Source organism: Anticarsia gemmatalis, chromosome Z, assembly GCF_050436995.1.
Source record: "Anticarsia gemmatalis isolate Benzon Research Colony breed Stoneville strain chromosome Z, ilAntGemm2 primary, whole genome shotgun sequence".
NCBI classification, from domain to species: domain Eukaryota; kingdom Metazoa; phylum Arthropoda; class Insecta; order Lepidoptera; family Erebidae; genus Anticarsia; species Anticarsia gemmatalis.
In genome coordinates, this window is record NC_134776.1 from 8,824,983 (window position 1) to 8,844,741 (window position 19,759).

At 35.3% G+C, this 19,759-nt stretch overlaps 1 long non-coding RNA gene across 2 annotated transcripts in view; it reads left to right on the forward strand.

Moving 5' to 3' along the window:
• The window catches only part of LOC142986538 (uncharacterized), a 62,625-nt gene extending 44,375 nt beyond the window's left edge, over positions 1–18,250 (forward strand). For both annotated transcript variants that reach the window (XR_012960393.1, XR_012960392.1), the window contains 3 exons: positions 137–235; positions 656–730; positions 18,055–18,250. This is a non-coding gene — a long non-coding RNA (uncharacterized LOC142986538). The remainder of the gene's footprint in view (positions 1–136; positions 236–655; positions 731–18,054) is intronic.
• The last annotated feature ends 1,509 nt before the right edge of the window (positions 18,251–19,759 follow it).

Here is a 19,759-nt window from a genome sequence, read left to right on the forward strand (position 1 = left end):
ATTTACTGTCGTGTTGTAATGCAATTACGCTGCTCTGCTGCTGTGCAATTAAATTTAATTGTTATAGATGTTAACTAGTTGTTTATGTTATACTTTTAGAATTTGGATCAAACAACACATTTTTCTGTTGTTACAGATTCAAATGTCGAAACCAGCCGTAAATGAAAAACGAAGATGAACCTCTGAGCCGGGCGCCAGAAGACAGAAAACACTTGATGTCCTCTTTATTTAACAGGTAATTGTCACTTGAGTTTATTACTATTAGTAAATAGTTAATTTTAAGGGTTAATTTAAGTTAATTGTACCTTTGGCTTGCGATCCTCTACCCAGCGATGTTTAAGTGTGCGAAAGCGATGTTTTTGCAACCTTAAAACGCGATTTTATGAATGACGTTTATGACGTTGCATGAGAACAGTCATGGGAAGATTGAGACATGATATTGTTTGTAACTACTCTTCGTACTACGCATTGTTATTCTTTTACTATCAGATATAAACGTTATTTTTTGCTTTCATATTATAAAAGTGTATTATTATAGTGAGCAATCTTCTTGTGACGCGTTGTCACGCAACTAGTAGACGGTCAGAACCCCTTTGCTGGCGCACAAAATAGTAAAATGAATCATTAGAATGGAGTTTGTATTGATATTTGACAGCTTGCTATACGGAGGAGGAGCTGATAATCGCCTGCGGATGCTGAATACACGTCGAGGTTCCTGATTTACTAACAGGTAGGTACATCATAGACTTAAGGATCAAGAAAAAACAATATTTTGCCAAAATCATTCTCATCTCGAAAAATCACCTCAACACACACTATATTTTAACAGCATCATTACTTTTTGTTTGTTTGTTTTTTTTACTTTTATGTTGTCAACTGTTTCTTTTTTCTATTTACGCTTTTTATAAAACGCTAGCGAAGCATCAGCGATTAGTATATCTACACATAATGTCACTACCATGCATTCATAATAAGACTCTCGAATAAATAAAACTAAAAATATTTTCGGACTAAGTTAATTATACATTTAAATCTATAATTAGAACTCACTGTCGTTTAATGACATCGTTCATAAATAAAGGAAAGTCGACAATGATTGTTAACCAATACATATCACGAAAAAAATTATATTTCGATAAAAAAATATTATATGCGTCTCTGTCAACGTGGTATTTTGCCAGTCATTTTGTAAATCACATACCTAATTTTATCTAAATCGGCGTAGTCGTTTTGCCACGGAAGAATCACTTACACGTTTGTAATATCAACAATTCCACATGGATAAATAAATATGTCTGGTTCCGAAAACCGTAGTTAAATGAATAAAGTGAATAAAATTAACCACCAATTAAAGATATCAGTCTGTAAATTTATACGTGAAAATTGTCCTGTGATTCCGTAATAAATGGATTGTTTCGTCCCGACAGGCGTCTGCCGTGAGGTGAACAAACAGGTTGCTGTTTTATAAATGAAGACTTATTTTTTACTACAATACAAACAATACAAAAAGGTGGCAGACTTAATCGTTCGCGTAATTTATAGATAATTACTCATTTTCCCTGTCTTTATCGATCTATTCAGCTCTACTCGCTGTTTTATATATGCCTCCCACCCAATACATCATTTCGTACGATTCTGTATTAATATATTGATCTTTTCCTTATCCTCGTTGAGAGTCCCACTGTTGTAAATGGGTAAAGATTTCCTATATTTCTTGACTAGTCGCTCTATGGGCTATTAGTTCTGGATAGTAAATCCGTTGTGTCCAAATCATCCCACTATGTTTGTTTAGGTCTTAGTAATTAGCAGAGCACCCAATTGTTTGCAATACAGGATTTGATTGGTATTCCATTGCAATATTATATAAATAAATAAATTTCACAACGAAATCCATAAATACATATTATTATGCTCGGTTTCAATCTGCTACTAATTATAAATTAAACATGTAAATTCTAACCGCATTGGTTAATTAATCGCAAATATTTAACATTGAGTATTATTGAAATACCGAATTATCGATATGTTATAATTTAAGCAGTACGTCCTCATATCATAAATTAAATTAATTTGCTATTATAATGATCCCACATTTTAATATTCTCTCAAATCATGAAAAATCGCATTGATCTCCCAATTTAAGACAAACATTAAATAACGCGTAGCACTGTTTTAGTTCAGGTGTCTACTTTAATTTATTGGAAAACGAATATGCGGTGTAATTTCAACAGTTTCTTAATGGAATTTAATATTTAAAGTAATTTTCTATTTCGGTAATTATTTCATAATGTGCGTTTAACTATATAACCAAACCTAAAAGATGAATAGTCTGTAATTGTTCGCGTTTGAACGGGAATTCGTTTGGAAGAACAAGAGTACGCGACACGCGTAAAGCGATTGATATGTACAATTTACTTAGTCCGGAAAAAGAAAACAAATTTTATATAAACACAACATAACTTATAATAAAACATTGGTGGTTATTGAAATAAAGTTGTATTAACGTAATACTAATGATAAAGAGTATTATCTTTCAATCCTTGATTCACTTGCTAATTACAGTTACAACTGAACATCTTGTTAGCAAACTCTTAGTTATTCTTCATTTAACTTATGCTAAATTATTTATACTTTAATTTTGACCATCTCATTATCCATGTCCCATCTATTAGATTTCATCATACCCGAATATAATTAACCCATTTCAATAGTTATTTCATACGAATACTGGATACAATAGTACTTTTTCATAGAACAATAAAGTTACGTTGTTTTACAATAAAAAAACAGTCATCGAATTTAAGTTAATGCAAAACCTTTGTGTTTTTCGATACACAATCAATTCATGCTCCCGACGTAGTTAATTAAAAGCTTTCAGCCACGGTGTAGTCCAACTTTGTAATTACTATTTGCAACAAAATATCAGTATCGGAAATTCAGCGTCAAAATGAAAAACGTTTGAAAGCCGAAACTGCCCATGTTCAAGTACTGAAAAAAGTACGTGTGAAATGATTTGATTGAGTGCTTCTTTTCAATACAAACTGAAAAAGCACTATTCCTCTTTAACTTTTTTGTACCTGTAAAATATTATAGAACTTCATTTCAAATTCGAATTCATTTCAATTGACAGATTTATTGAGAACTTTTAATAAAGTGAATTGGTTTTAGATTTTATCAAGCATTGGTGGTGACATATAATATCGTATTATATAATATAAAATGTTTTTATTTAATGGTTTGTTTATGTTTTGTATGTAATAACATAGTATGTATATCTATTTTGATGTGCGGTGTAAGTGTTGTTGCGCGTTGATGCGATTGTTACTTTTATTGTGGGCGACCAACTCGCAATGAAGTTTTCTTTTATCAGGTTATGGTTGCAGTGGCGTTATGGCAGCAGACTTAAACCAGGATACGCTGCTCATTATAAATAACGTGCCTAACAGGAAAATGAAATGATATTGTATAATAAAATGTAGTATGTTCATTGAGTTTCCTCTGACACGTCACTACACCCATTCCCAAATACGAACAAATGAAACGTAAACAGTCCATCAAAACGTAGAGCGACACTTGTTCCGCTATATGTATTTTATAGTACACAGCGAGGACCGACTGCCTCAGCCATTGCCCCCTACCTTATGAAAGACATGGGTAGTGAGATGTCCAGTACATCACAAATTCTCACTACCTTGTCTTTCATGAGGATTGGGCATCGTTCTTCCTAGAAGTCCCAAAGAAGATACGCCCTGGAGCTCTACACGGTCAAATATTGTTTTTTTGTATATATCATGCTTAAATGCTGGAGAACATCAAAATGTTACAACTCACTGCTCTCCCGTTATTGACGCATTATGTGTCTTTCTAAATTTTATATACAACTGTAGGACTTTGCTGACGTTTGTGAAACCAACTTAACACAATTTAAGGCATTCTATGAAAAAACGTTTGACTAAAATTCGATAAGTTAGAAATGTATTGCGGAAAAAGTTAACGTATGTTACATCTTCTTCTCTTTCGTTCAAGAAGGTTACGATTAAGTTATAAACAGCCACACCATGCTTAACATTTAAGAAAATGCATCAGTGCCCTTCATGAATATTTTCCGGTTTCTTATTGCCAAGGTTTCAATTAGTGTTGCCCTTTATCGTGATTCTTCAATGCATTATGCACCATTAGACGCTACACAACAGACGTTTAGTACTCGAGTAGGTCATTTGAAATGCGGGACACAGCTCTACCTATTTTGCTGAGTGTTATAAAATAACTCTTACTTAAAAGCACTAAAAACGTGATGTTTTTAAATAAAAGTCTTTCACCACTATCATGTTTACTGTGGTTCAAAGTAAAATTTTTATTTAATTTAAATGTACTCGGGCTTTTCCGATAAAACAAGCTTGAGAGCTTACAGCGTGTCCCTTGTCAAACAAGAGAATTAATAAATTGAATGAAATGGTTATTTTGGATGTAAAACGCGGCCTCCGACATAAGCGCATTACCTCGCAGTTGTTTAACATGCACAATATTTTCATGTATTCCGCAATACGCGATACATTTTTTGAACACAATTGAGAATTTGAACGAGGCGGATTGTGAGCACGGTTCTCCAGGTATTCGTCGCACGTGTCGCATCAATAAAATTCTCACATATTTAAAAATGTCTCACATTTTATCGTGTTCGAGATATTTCCCATATTTTTCGCTCTGCAGTAGTATCGTGGTAGTTTTTCTTTAGTAAATGTGGAAGTCCACTTAATCCTGTCGATGAGGGGAGCATATTTTTGCGCATATTTCCGTTATCAATTCATTGTAAAATGTTATATGTCATCAATACGTGGTGGATGGCATTACGGGTTGTTTTGACAGGGAAGTGTATGGGGCTTTCTACTGATATAGATACTGCGACATAATCGTTAAATATGTTTTGTTCGATAACATTGTAAACACTCAAGTTTTATTTCTCGTGATAAAGAAATAGTTTAAGCCGAAATTAGTCATGCCTTCTCTTTGATTAGATGTGGAAAACAGATACAATAGTCATTTTTAAGTTAATTTACTTAGTTGGTTTTCATTATTTGTTTTTAAAAATTTACTTGACGAGAGTTGGTGTTTTAGGGGTAATAAATATAATATCCACTGAGGTGTATTATTCTAGACTCGTAACAAATCTCAAGGCCGTTAATAACGGCAGCAACATTTAAAGCTATTAATTAATTTGTCACTTTACTAATCTATGTCTGACATTCGAGAAGAGGTTTTGAACGTACATAGTATTAAAAAATATTCAAACAGCATTTAACTGCAGTTCGCAGTATTTTTTTACAAGTATAATTCACTTTCAGATAAATCACCATAAAGAAGAAAATACACGTTCTCTTTAGAATTTAAATATTCTACTGCGCAAACTTTTAATCATATTAACGTTGAAGATTAATTAAATACGTCCGTACAGTTACGAATAAGACTACGATAGGTATATTAAACTAATTACTTACTCTTGTGAGGATTTTCGCAACGTTGGCGCACTACTGTAACTTGTGTAGAGCACGTCTTACCTGATTAAAAGTGCATAGTGCTTCGCTCTTCGCTAATTGTATTTATCTACTACTAACTTAATTCGTTAGATCTCATCTTGTTTATGAATTCCTTCTCTTAGAACTAATTACCAACATTTCGTAATCCCACTAAAACTTTCCGAATGAAACATTCCACGAATTTCAATATCACTTAGGTGGTCCGAAGGCGGTTTGACCTAGCTCAATATTTGTTAGAAACTGGGGCAAATCCCTAGAATTGCAACCGCTAGCTATACGTTTCCTCCGGCATTCAAAACATCTGCAACGAACGGGGACACTGCTGATTGTTCGGCGATCTCTCTAGGACGGAACATGCATTTCTAAACATTAGTCCGGTTCTGTCGCACCGCACTGTACAAATCTTACACTTTGATGCGGCGGATTTAAACCACTAGAGTGTTCTCAGCCGGGATTACATCATAGTGCTTTTCAACTACTTTATTACTAGTCCGTTCTCTTTGTTGGTTTAAACTAGAATATATTTACGCTGAAGAGATTTAGTTAATCCGTAACCAAATCGATCTGATGAATATGTTGCAGCACAGATGACGCTGATTCGATTAATTTTGAAAGGAACTGTTCCGAAGCTGAGTATATTATTTCGAGTGAATGTCATTTTTTAATTAGTTTGTTTACGTTTTAACTAAACATGATATTCATATTTTGGTATATTGCGATAATAATATAGTGAGTCACTGTAACATTACTTTCAGATTGGTAGTTGTTTTCATTGATTTATACATGTATGCAAATTGTCATTGACCTTAATAATTCAAGACAATTGTTTAAATATTCAACTTTCATATAACAATGGCAGTAGGTACCTACGCGCGTTACGGTTTTATTTACACTGTTTGTTTTTAATTGCTAACTAGTGTACGTATTATGAACGGAAAATATATCACGTTGCCCATATAAAAGCGGATCTTTGATGATTGACTATGTATCACCATGAGCAAATATGTGTTTAAAATATCACATTTTTGAAGATAAATTGGTTGAAGGTTGGTTGTTGTATAATCTCACTATTCCCACTTACAGAAATGAGCTTGAAATCATGACGTTGTGTACGTATTTTTGCCCGTGGCTGTACACGGCTACATTAGGCGGTGTTCGTCTCAAATTGAATCAATCAGTTACGCTCTTCAGATAGTTAAACAATGGTGCATTATATTATACTTACTATTATTGTGTGTAGTGTATAATAGAGCGATGTTACGAGCGTCGTGGTAGGCAATCACATTAACGTTTTCTCTTACTATTATTTACATTCTGCTTATAAAAACCGAAAGTTTATCCACTAAAACCAAGTAATTTATCTGTTTAGTTTGAATTGAGCAAAAGCTACTTTAATTTTACGCAGTTTTAGTAAGTTTGGTCGTATGTTCTAAATAAATTACTTATTTGATAATAATAAAAGGTAGAGTTAAAGGTGATAACAAGATTTTTCGAAAGAGCAAAGAAAACACATTTACTCAATGAACAAAGACGATTTCGGATATCTGATTCAACTGTGGGAGACGATCACTGGTTTTGTTAGTGCAAAAAAATTGTAGGTATTACCACAGAATAAGTAATAGTACTACCGTATTATTATGCATTACTATGGTATTACTATGCAGTATGCATAGCTCAGATAATCATTATAGCCACGAATCAGAATTTAGTTAGCCTTTCAGTATTGTAGTTTCTAACATCACAGATTTTTACTAAATGTAGTATCTGTATAAAATCGGCTGAATGAATTATAATATGGCCTCGATTTAGGAATAAGATAGCATAGCTAAACTCTATAGAAAACTGACATTGGACCGCAGTTTCACGACAAACGGAAGTTTTGAAAGAAAGATAGATTTTTTTAACTTCAGTCTGGTAAAGTGATCGCGTCATGGCGTTATCTGTTGTTTGCATTTCTTGGCATAACACTACAGTGCTCTATGCCGATAAAACTTGGGAAAAACAACCAGTCGTGTGGATTGTTCTTCAGATTTCGGTGAAGATTTCGTAAAAATCAACAATAAGTGCAATGACATGTACTTTGCTATGTCTTTGTTGTTACTATTTAGTATTGTTTTTTATATATTCAGTTATATTTATAGATAAAACTATAGTCAGGTACATTATATGAGACAAAGTCAATTGCCCATTTCGCTTAATGCAGACTTCGTTACAATCAGGAGAGTTAAAATGTTAGTAATTTGTTAAATATTATTGCTATAATTCTATTCGCCTTTATCAAATAGTCATTTCTTTAATGACCATGGTTCGGGTTAAACCCCAACACATGCTTTACTGAGCCATCTAACACCATTATATTGCCTAAGTAGGGACTCAAATTGGGGAAAATAATATGCAGTATATCCACCTAAGTGATATTATCCATTAATGATATAACATTTATATAATTCTTATTCTTACTTAAACAACTGCAAAAAGAAAGAGGTTATTATAGTATGGTGATTGGGCTGTTGCAAAAAGAAAAAGAAACTGCAACAAGGATAAATGTAGCGTAACATCGTTATATTTCGTTTTGCTCGGAGCGCAATGTATAAACATTATTACATTAAGTACATAGCGGTTCTTGACAATTGTAAATTGGTCGCTTGGCGCTCAATTTAACGTGCTAGTGTTCTTAACCCCGCGCCTGCTACTCACTGGAAGTATCAATAAACTCTACCCCTTTGTTTGTATCTGTTTATATCAATTGAGACTCATCCAATGTACTTTGTGCATACGAGTTCCTCTACACTTAATCATTTATTAGAACTGACCCGGCCAGTTTCGCTCGCGTGAAATCCACAAATGTAAATGCAGTGTACCACATATTCTAAGCTTTCGTGTTGCATGATTATTATCTAATATGACACGGGAAACAACTATTATGCATTTCAACCTTGGTTTGTGTGCATGATTGTGTTAATTCCCGTGTCATATTGGTTGGTAATGTGCCACCCTTTTCGTGTACTTATTTTATCTATGCATCACCCAGACTGGTGACTAGTAAAGAATTCCCGTCGCAATACGGCTGTCTTTATACAAATGTATGTACAAAAATAACGCGCGAGCTCTGCCTTTACAATTTGTATTAAATATTGATAAGATAATGTATATGTTTTCGACCGTTTCATCATGCTTTATTCCATGCAGCTAACTATTAAAGCAGCTTACACTAAAAGCTTTTTGAAGCACTATGTGTTTGGTTTGGTTTACGAAGTTTCACTTTAGACACCTCGCACCAAGTAACACTATTAAGCTTACGATAGTCTGGATTAATATAGTTCATGTGTAAATAATCTTCAAATTCGGGTTTGATATTAAACCGCACGTTTTTAGAGCCAAAATCTAGATTGCATTGATTCCTTGTTACATCAAATTATCAAGAAAACATCTATAGTAGCAATTTAACATGTTAAGTATTTGGAAATTTTCCACTTCCTCTTGTCATGGATTATGTTCATTAAGATACATTTTACATAAATACGAAATGACCCGTAACTTTACGTCGCCAGCTACAAATTATTTTCTATGATGTAAGAGCCTTTTAAATCCCGTCACATACATACAAGCAAACTAAATCACACTATCTCTAATATCTAATATTGGAACGCGCAACCCGTTTGCTTCTTTCCGCAAATTGATTGAAAGTTATTTTATCAACGGTAAACGGATTTAAATCTGGAGGAAGAGCGCTTATCTACTGTGGAGCCTCTCGAGGGAGAGACTGCATTTAAACAAGAGCGACATGAATAAGTGCCACTCCACTGCTGAATAAAAGGGATATTACATAAAATTGTTTTATTTACCCCCGGTATCTGTGGTGCATTTAACGGTAGTTTATCTATTCAATAGCGTTTAAACTCAAATAAAAAAGGCTATAGAATAGATAAACTACCGATAAATGTACTCAGAAACCGGGGGTAAGTCAATCTTTAATTAACTAACATACTCTATGAACATTCCAAAATTAGTATTTGTGTAGGCGCATAGAATGGCTGTATTAAATGTCAAAGTATTTTGTAAAAGATTTATTACTGTGCTACGCACATATGCAAAAAATATGCTTGAGATAACGAAATTAATATTCGATTTAACAGAAACACCGTGGATCGAACGGTTTTCAAGCGATACGACTGATTCAGGGTTACTTAAAACAATGACCATATGATACAAAACTTATTCCAGAGATTTTAAGACAAACACTACGGAACATTTGATTTCTATCGAGCTAACAACGGCGACGACGTCGAAAACTTATGACTATAGAGAAAACACTTCTTTTTATTTCTCGTATCACTCAAATAAGCACTCGAAACAAAACTAGCATAAATATTTTATTTACAGAAACTGTTTTGTCTTAGCTAATGAAACGACATCGAAAAACAATCTGTTGTCCTTTCATTCTAGAAAATATTTTCTGATAGACACAGGTACCTTACCTGTTGAATAGCTGGTAGACTATACGACGTAAACAAGGGATGACCTATAATTAGTATTAGACAATAACAGGAGAGTTCAACCAACAAAGGGCGGTCCATTAAACGTAATACGATACCATTGTAACGACCAAGCGTGGCGGGCGTGTGCCCGTTAGAACACAATACCACTGCAACTCTCAGGGTGATATGTAACGAGCGCCTGGAGGCAAGTTCACCTCTCGCCCATTTTCTACGCACGAGTATTGCTTACCAATTAAAGCCCGGTTCAGTCCATTTTGAACTGCATGTTGATCTCGGACCTGTAAATACGCGTAGACGAGCTACGAATATACTCTACGAAAACAGCTACGAATTCACTACAATTTCTTTATGCACTGATTTTTTTGCACTGAATGCAAATGTGTCTGCAAATTCAGACTTGTTCGTTCTTGAGTTATACCCTTTAATGGTGTTTCGTAGTACTTAGGTTAGACTTAAGCTTGTTTTATCAGTTCTATATTTGCCTATTTGTCTTAGCTTATATAGGTAAATATGAAAAAAAAAGATGGACGGTGACAAATATCTCTGTGCCGCTAATACTGGCTAGACGCATTTCTTTGTTTCACGGCTATTCGTTATTAAAAGTGTTACTTGTTACTTCTCTTAAAATTTTCGTAGTTCTGCGTGGAATGTAATCGTAACGGTTATCAGAATTGGTTATCATTTTGATTCGTATTTGCAATAACATTTTTCTATTGAAAAAGAAATAGAGTTGTTAAATTGTTAGATTCAATCATAAAGTACATTTACATAATAAATTGAATATTGAGCGGCCCTGCTATGAAATCACGTTTCGCGGAACCATCTTTCTCCCAGTAAACACGGTATCTTTTACAGAAGAAAATTCTAAACTTACTTTTCGAAATGCAGTATACGCTAGTAGATGTTGTGCGAGCTGTCTTCCATGAAATTGCAATAGACGGCACTCCTCGCAGCAAACGATGAAGATGTACTTACTATTTGAATTGCCTTACCTTTTAACGTTGAAAATTGCTCTCCTTTAGACGGCTCTCAATAATGTATCATGTTTGCAATACCTATGTCGCGACGAATGCGACCGTGCTTTAGTACGATTTGTGCGACATAGTTTGATGTCTTTTAATCTGCTACTTAAAAACGAGTCAATAATTAGGTATGCCCTTTCTAAATGCAATGAAAGCCGTTTGAATCTTTAATGCATGCATGCCTTCGATGGATTCAACTTTTTGAATTGCAAACGAAATCTTCGAACTGTGTATTAAATAGTTACGAGAAAAGCGACGCCTTTAACACGATCTTGCATACGATATCCCGTGTAACTAAACAAAGGTTGTGCATGAAATATTCAATTAGTGTTTGTAATAACAACATAGGGCACGCGGCGACTACACTCACAACTTAAACGTTAATCGACGTGCCAATTAACGGCTATTATGCGTCATTAACATAATTATTGCTATATGGTGCTATTTGCGTTATCGATGTTCGCGCAAACTTCATTACTTAACTAGCAACAGCACAGACGGAACATTTACCAAGAATTCGCGGTATTCCATCACTCAATGTACATGTCTATTCTATAAAAAGTTTCACTATTATTGTACCAATTAATAAATAAAAATAGAAATACATCACATCCGCCGTCAAACCGGATACAGTAACGATGTATTGTCTGAACTCAGATTTCCAGAAATGTCTATAAATTGATAGAAACTGGCGATTTCATTAATTCAACTTCAATGAGCATTAATTAAGAAACGACGGTGTATCGGGCGCAGACACTGCTTATATATAGATATAGACATACGGTTACAGCTGACAGTAAGATAGCGATGTTACCGATGGAACAGCATCAATTTGTTTATAGATCATTGAATATTCGAATGCGCCGAGCGTAGCATCTACTCTGATGTTCTTACAGATCAAACACTCCAACGAACAGAATAAGGTTGTTGCAGTGAAGCCGTGCACTTCGCTTAGCGGAATATTTCCAGTCTCTCTGTACCTGTTACATAATATAATAGCATCTTGAAGGACGGAGTGAAACCAACCTTGTTACATTTATTATTTTCAATGAAAATATTGACGTCATTAAGGCTGCAGCAATTTAACGTTATACTCGGATGAATACAACCCTAATTGGTACCTGAGAACATCAAGCATCAATGGCAATTTCCGCGGCTAAGTATTACAAACTAGGCACTGTAAGACTATTCAATTGGAGCCATTATATCAAGTTAACGTAACTACTTCTCATTTAATGATGAAAATAAAGTTGATTGCGTGTTTCAATATGTTTACAAATCATTATCTGTATCTAATTGACATGTTTTTATGTCGAACACTCGCGTCTCATAACTTAAGAAAAACCAATTTTCCTTCTTTTTGTTTAAGAGACTGACTCAAATAACAGATGAGGTACTAGTATGTCCACTCTTTAATATTGATTCGTCATGGATATTAAATAAAAATTGTGTATGACTATATTTCAATATCCGACTAGTATTTAGCCAGGAAGTAATCAAAATGTTTCATGAATAGAGATGAATGAAATCGACGTGTATTGATGCATTTTAATCATACATTGATTTAGCTTAAATAATTTACTTTAATAAAACTGCAATGAAAAATATTCATTCTAGTTTGCGTTTGACAACATATACGAGGAATCAATATAAACTGAAATTAATATGTCACTGGATTTTGATTACTCCTGAAGCCTTTGAAAAATGTGATTGGCATAAATGTCATATGAATATTTGAGCAGTGCGCCAGGCTGTGGGTACCTACACTACCTACACTACCTGCAGTGGCTAGTAATAGGTTCAGAAGGATAACGTACAGTGCAGTTAGATTGTAGAGGCGACAACCCGCATACAATATTCCACGCAAGCTATTACAAGCGAGGGCTGGCAGCTCGAACACTTATTAATAATACCTGCGACCCTCCAACATGCGATACTTAGAATCAAGTCTACAATTTGCTTTGTGTCAGGGTATATAAAATGTCTGTCCTAATTACAGACTTGCGTCTCTTTGTGTCATTTTTACCCGGACCGGGCGACGCCGTTTTGCTAAATATTTAATGTGATCGATATTGCACAAACCTGCTATTTCTTTGTGTGTTTTCGAAGAACGAGCCTGTCACTTGCAATGGTGTAGCCCACAGACCTGAATAGAGTTAAATCAAGCTGTAATTACGTTTTCGATACTAAGATATTGGATTTGTGTCCACATTAGAGTGTAATGTATCCTATAATTAGTACTCTAGTGGATGGTGGGCCAGAGTAATTGCTTGAGTAGTGCTGCGTTAATATTAATTGGTAGGTACAATTCAGAGCTGACCTGTAGCGCCGCCACACGGCGCAACACGAGAGCCGGCGCAATCAAATTGTATTAACGTTGACAGCGTAGGACACCCCACGTAAATGCCGATGCTTGGGTTTCACCAACCACCTGTGTAACACTCGATTAACTTGTGTTACACCAGCCACCATCAATTAATAACCGTTCGTATGTACGAGAATATTGCACAAGCTTCCGATTACCTTCTGAGCTTGTTACCCACTAACTTGCTAACCTATGACTTGATACGGACAAAACCTTACCATGCTGAAACATATTCAGATTTTTTACTTACTTCCTTTAATCTATTTGACTTTCTCCTTCAAAGGCTTCGCTCTGTTCAATTATAAGCAATACAATCGCCCAGTTCCGGAAAGTTCATTAAAATTCGCTACGATCAGCAGTTCAAAGCTCTAGACCAATTTAAATTAAAAACAAGCACTTGTCTGTTATTTCTTTTGTGAAACACATTCGGATTTTCGATTCAATGTGAAATATAAAATCTTTTATTGTCGTATAGGAGGTTTAATTTATCTAAAAGTTGCGCTTAAAGGTGTTCAAACGTTGAACAAAATCCTTGCGACCACTTCGCACAGATGAATCTAGGACTTTCAATGTGAACTACTCAAATTAATAACAATATTGAATGCACTCGTGTTGACATAAAAGCTTTTATGGCTTTATTTATTTTATTTGTTACTTTGAAAGAGAAAATAATCTCTCTTCATTTTCTTGATAAAAAATTGAGCACGAAGATAAAATGTACAGAAAATATTATTTTATAAAATATACGGTACAAGATTTAGTAAATAATGAGTGCCGATATTGAAGAGGGAATTACGCTCTAATACTATTATAAAGTAATACCTACTCGAATAGTGGAAGTGGGTATTATAAAATAATACTTGTTCAAAATAATAGCAACTTTAATATCGGAAGACTTTGTAAGCTGCTATCTATTAATGAGATTCGAAGAAGACTTAAGTCTCAGTCTAGACCTACCTTTTGCCAGCTATAAATTCATTAATGAAATTGCATTATGTACCTAAGATATTATAAGACGAGACGTCGAGACGTGATATTTTTTATTTTACAAAGCCTTCAATTCAATTAGAATCGCACTCGATGCGCCTTTATATTATTATCGTACAAGTTCTTCAACTAATTGCCTTTCCTACCTCGTCTGCGATCCATTCATACCGCCAGACAGTGCTATGCAATATTCTAATTGTTAGTACGCTGCTGCTGAAGGCTTAGCACTAATCTGCTTATAGATTTGTGTGAACCCGCAGTAAACAGGGCCGTGCAGTGTTGCTTTAATTATTAGCCGAGGCTTGGCTTGATATCATTCAACAGACGATTTATTTTGCATTGTCATTCGATGTTAAATACATTTTCAGTATAATATTTGTTCGCGGTTATGGTTAACCTGGCTCAAACGCGACTGGGTACACCGCTATTGTTCTATTCCCTTCAATCATTTCTATGTTAACGTAATGCTGTACGCTGCCTAAATTCCGTTGTGTAATATAATTATTGATTTGGGCGTTTTTAGCGTATACGTATAGATATATGAAAACGTTAGCGCATATGTCTGCTCTTTCATCAATTAATGAAATAATTATTACGTCTACATTGAAGCAATCGCTGCAGTTAAACCAGCTACTGTATAATAGTCTCGTACAAATTGAACAACTCTACATTGCTAGGTTTTCAAACAGCAGTTTGTAAAAGCTTTCAGAATACTGTTGAATAAAGTTTCATTTCAATTCTGAATGCGCTGCATTTGTTCACACTAGTTCGCACATCGTATCACCGTTCAATTCAGGTGCGTTACACAAAGTAACAAAAGAGCAGCGACTCACTGTGACGGACTTTGATAAATTGTTTATTAATTATACCATTTTGCTAACAGTTTAATATACCTACCTACATTATTATATTTGTTTCTATACCTCGTTGCAAACAGTTTTATCGCTAGATACAATATGTATCCGTTTAAAAATTCTAGACTTTATATTGATGCAAGTAAGAGGTAAAAATCCTGTAAAGTATGAATAGAACTACAAAAATGGTCAGCATCGAGGATTTTGTAGAAGCTTAAGAAAATTGCAAAAAAATCTGCAAATCTTATAAAATATTAGTAAGATGGAGGGACGGCACTGTGGATAACAAGTAGGTACTTTATTACAGACCGAGGAATCGATCGTAAAGCTTGGTAACGGTTACAAATAGTATAAGCTGAATGTATTATACATAATTAACAGGCGCATTGAAGTGACGGTGAATGTTAGTGAGACAGCGAAGACATAGGAAATGCATCGTAGTGTGCAGCAGACGACGCTGGCGCGCATGCGTGAAGCTCCGCGCTGGAAGTACGGCGGAGTACTACGTAGTTCAGTCGTCACACCGCCAGCGGCACTCCGTCGCGACGACTCGTGCCAACCGCGCCTCTCCGCTCTCTCTGAACCGCCACCAGTATTCATTCACTAACTCTTTGTTCACGCGGCGCCGCTTCAAATTTTACAAGTCTCGTTATCTTGAAATTTTACTTCGCGAGCCTCCTGTTATTTAAATCACGTTTTGCTGCGTATATCGTGGGCGATATTAACCCTCTACTTAGTTCGGTGTGTCGATTGCAAGTTAGCGGGGCCGTCGCGACGGTAGGCTGATGTTATTAGCTTGATAATTTTCATCTAAAATTTAATGATAAGGTTCTCGAAATCGGATTGGTAGTAGACGCGTTCTTGTAAATTAAACTTAAAGTGTTGGCAAAACGAACAGTGGACTTAGCGTCGACATCGCGTTGGGACTTAGTCGCGACGGCGACCCTTGTCGCCAATCATCTATAAGTTGTTTTAATAAACGCGATAACGGACGTTATTGTGATATATTTATAAATTCACACGCGATTTTAAATAAACATTCTTTAATAGCAGTTTACCTAAACCGTTTTTTTTACCAAAAAATCTAAATTTCAAGTGCCGGGGTTATCAAGTACGCAAAGTTTAATTAGAAATGTAATATTTGGACGTCGTCGCTAACTTGTTGTTGGGCTATTAAGTGTTTTTACACCTGTTAAAATGTACAAAGTACCGGTGATATAATTACAAATACGACTACGGTTTAAATATCGGGTTCTCGTGATAGTCATTATTATTTCCGTAAAATGTTAGTGCAAAACCTTTATTTTAAACGTGATATCGATAAAAATAATAATAAAACACGTTCCAACAATTTGTCAGAGGTTTGCGTGCGGTTAGTGTGCTTTCATTCATTAAATCGCCGGTGCTGGACTGTGGTAGCGCTCGGTACATTATGTGATACGGCTCTAATTGTGTTATTTTGCTATCTAATGATGTAGTCATGTCCGTTTAAGTGCGCTATCAATTTTGTGTTAGGTGAGGTCAGGTTTCTAAGATTCAATTCTACTATACGAATTCGTTATCATTTCTTTTTATTGCTGCTGATCTGTTTCACAAGCGACTGTAAAGTCTTATCAGTTATTTGTGTTCTACACAAACAATTGGTGTTTATTATTATAATTTGTTGTGCTTTTACGTTGCACATCTGTGTATAATTATTGAAATGCCATTTTCAGAGTAGAATGAACAAGCCGACGGGCAGTTTGAAATGCTATGTGTCCCTGTCATCAAAGTCGGTTTGTTATAGGTCATTATGAAGCTATCACAGCCAGCTTTGATGAGCACGGCCTCATAACTATTACCACATCAGCAGCGACGACGAAATTCTTCTAATTTACTATGTTCTTTGTATATTTATTGTGTGATATTTTAGTGCGACTTATATTTTGCGTGTGAATGTTTCCCGGGCCTAGCCTGTCAAAGCGGCGGTGAAATGTAACCGTCATCATATCACAGCCACTTTGATGTGGTCGGTTTACGGAGACAATGACGACGTATGACGCGCTTCGCTGCCACTAGTAGAGTCCGTGGCCCATTCGTAAAAATGGTTGTGCCATGTATTCATTATCATATCACAGCCATTTTTGACGAGTTGGGCTGAGCGACTTAACGTCCGGGTGCCGCCGACATCTGCAGCAGGTCGGAGGGGCGTCGCTCACAAAGTGGCTGTCGTGTGTGTTTTACTCCATATCACAGCCAGCTTTGATGAGCGATGAACCTCCGATAGTACCGTATCCAGAACATGAAGATCGGCGTGTTTATTTGGATTTGTTTTTGCTTAGACGTGTTTTCGTGCACTTGTATTTTTTCAGATTATGCATCTGCGAAGACATCAATCAGCTCATCAGAAACACACACCGCTAGGGGCCGACAAAGTGGCTGTGAGTTATGAATATTAACATATCACAGCCAGCTTTGTTGACTTCCTCGGTGTTAATATCATCATGAAGCTGCGGCACTATCACCATTGCGATGATTTCCTGATTGTTATTTATGTATTTCTTGTGTTTTATATTTTCTCTGTGTGATCTCTGATGATTACAGATCTTTGACTTGTCACCTCTTCGTGATATTGTATTTTTGTGTACTTATTATACTTAATATTGCTATGCCTTTTCAATTACAGCAAAGCAACAAAATTTTCTTACCGAATGTATTTTTGTAATTTCCTTCATTTATTCTCTATGCAGTATGTTTGTGAATCTTACACAATGAATAAATTTGAAATTATAACATATTTTCTACAATTTACAGATTCCGAGGACCCGGGCAGCGCAGCAAACGTCGGTCATCGACAAAAATTATCTATGTTTTGAATTATATAACTGCTTAAAAAAATGTGATAATTATGAATAAAATCTTAAAAAAGTTATACCTTATTGAATGTAAAAACATTAATAAAAACTTGTTAAAATTACTAATTGTTTTATAATAAATGATTAAAACGTTATTCCTGTATTTCATTTTCTGAACCTGTGTTGTTCTTACTAGGAATAGGGACTTAAAGTCTTAAACATCAGATTATCTTATTATGACTAATTTGCAAAACAGTTTTCCGCTAACTAGTTATTATCAGATTTTTCGAAGAATAGGGATTAGATATAATATAATTCTCTACAGCTCCTTGAATAAAAATACCTCATTTCACAAAACACTAGTCATATACAAGTTAGTTATAATAATCTAGACAGGTAAAAAACTAAAATGTCTGAAGAGACATCTGATAGATATTTTGATAAACTATAAAGGATTATCTAAAGCTTTTATGAGATAGTCTAGACAATCGAGGGGTATCGTGTTATAACCTAGGAAACTTGGTTGTGGAGATCCGATAGGCAGTCGCTCCATGTAAAATTCTGGTAGCTGAATCTGGAAAGACTGGAAGCCGACTCCAACACAGTCGGAAGAAAGGGTACGCTGATGATAATGGTGATTAGGCAAGAATTTTATCGTATATTTATTTCTAAAGTTGAAATAAACCGTACCGTGTTATGAAGTCACGATCCCATGGATTTGTAGGACTTTCCCCCGGTTTCCGAGGGACATTTAGCGGTAGTTTATCTATTTAGTAGCGTTTAAACTCATAAAAAACGCGCTATTGAATAGATATTATTCTCTGCGCCTCTTAAAATTTAATGGCGTTTCAATATTCGACCAATTCATACGAACACTTATGTTTAGGCACTGTAGTCTTCTTTATCATATCTTGTAGATACTGATTAGTTTGTAATATTGATTGGTAGTTCAGTTCTATAGTGCCTTGCTTTATTTTATTGTGTTTTTTCATATTGCAGCGCTAGGTAGCTGTGTAGGTGTCTAGCTAGATGTACTCGTAAATTGTACAGCGCACTACGCGATCAATATAATAATGCATTTAGGATGCTGTTAAGGCCACGTCGCTGATGTAACTTACAGTGGTGGACTGTAAAAGGGGAATGGGGTGGGGGTTCTCCAAAAGCCTAGAGTGAAAGTTAAACGAATTACTGAGCTTTTTTTGCTCATTTCACTGGGGTTCGTTTAGGTTTTTCGCGAGAACCTTAGGCCGCTTTTGGTAATGTATCAGGGTATATCCACGTGCAAGTAGTTTGCTATATTTACCGATGTGTAAGAGGTGTGCATCTCTCCCGAGTGAGCAGGGTGTTTTCAAGGCGTCCGCTGGTTTCAAGTGTGTCCTAACGTTGATAACTTAAGTGAGACATTGTTGCGCTGTCTGCCACAGCACGGTAGCATTAGCTGCGCTAATGGTGTGTCACGTTTCTAACATACACATAAGTTTTACTACCATATTGAGCCTAGTTATTGAAAGAAATATAATTATGTTCAATTCCAATGGTACAAAGGCCGTTGATAAATAAATCTATAGTTATTAGGTAATAGTAACTTAAGTAGGAAAACAGCGATTGCAGAAAGGGTTGATTAATTCTTTCTTAAATCCATTACAATTCAATTGAATTGAGAT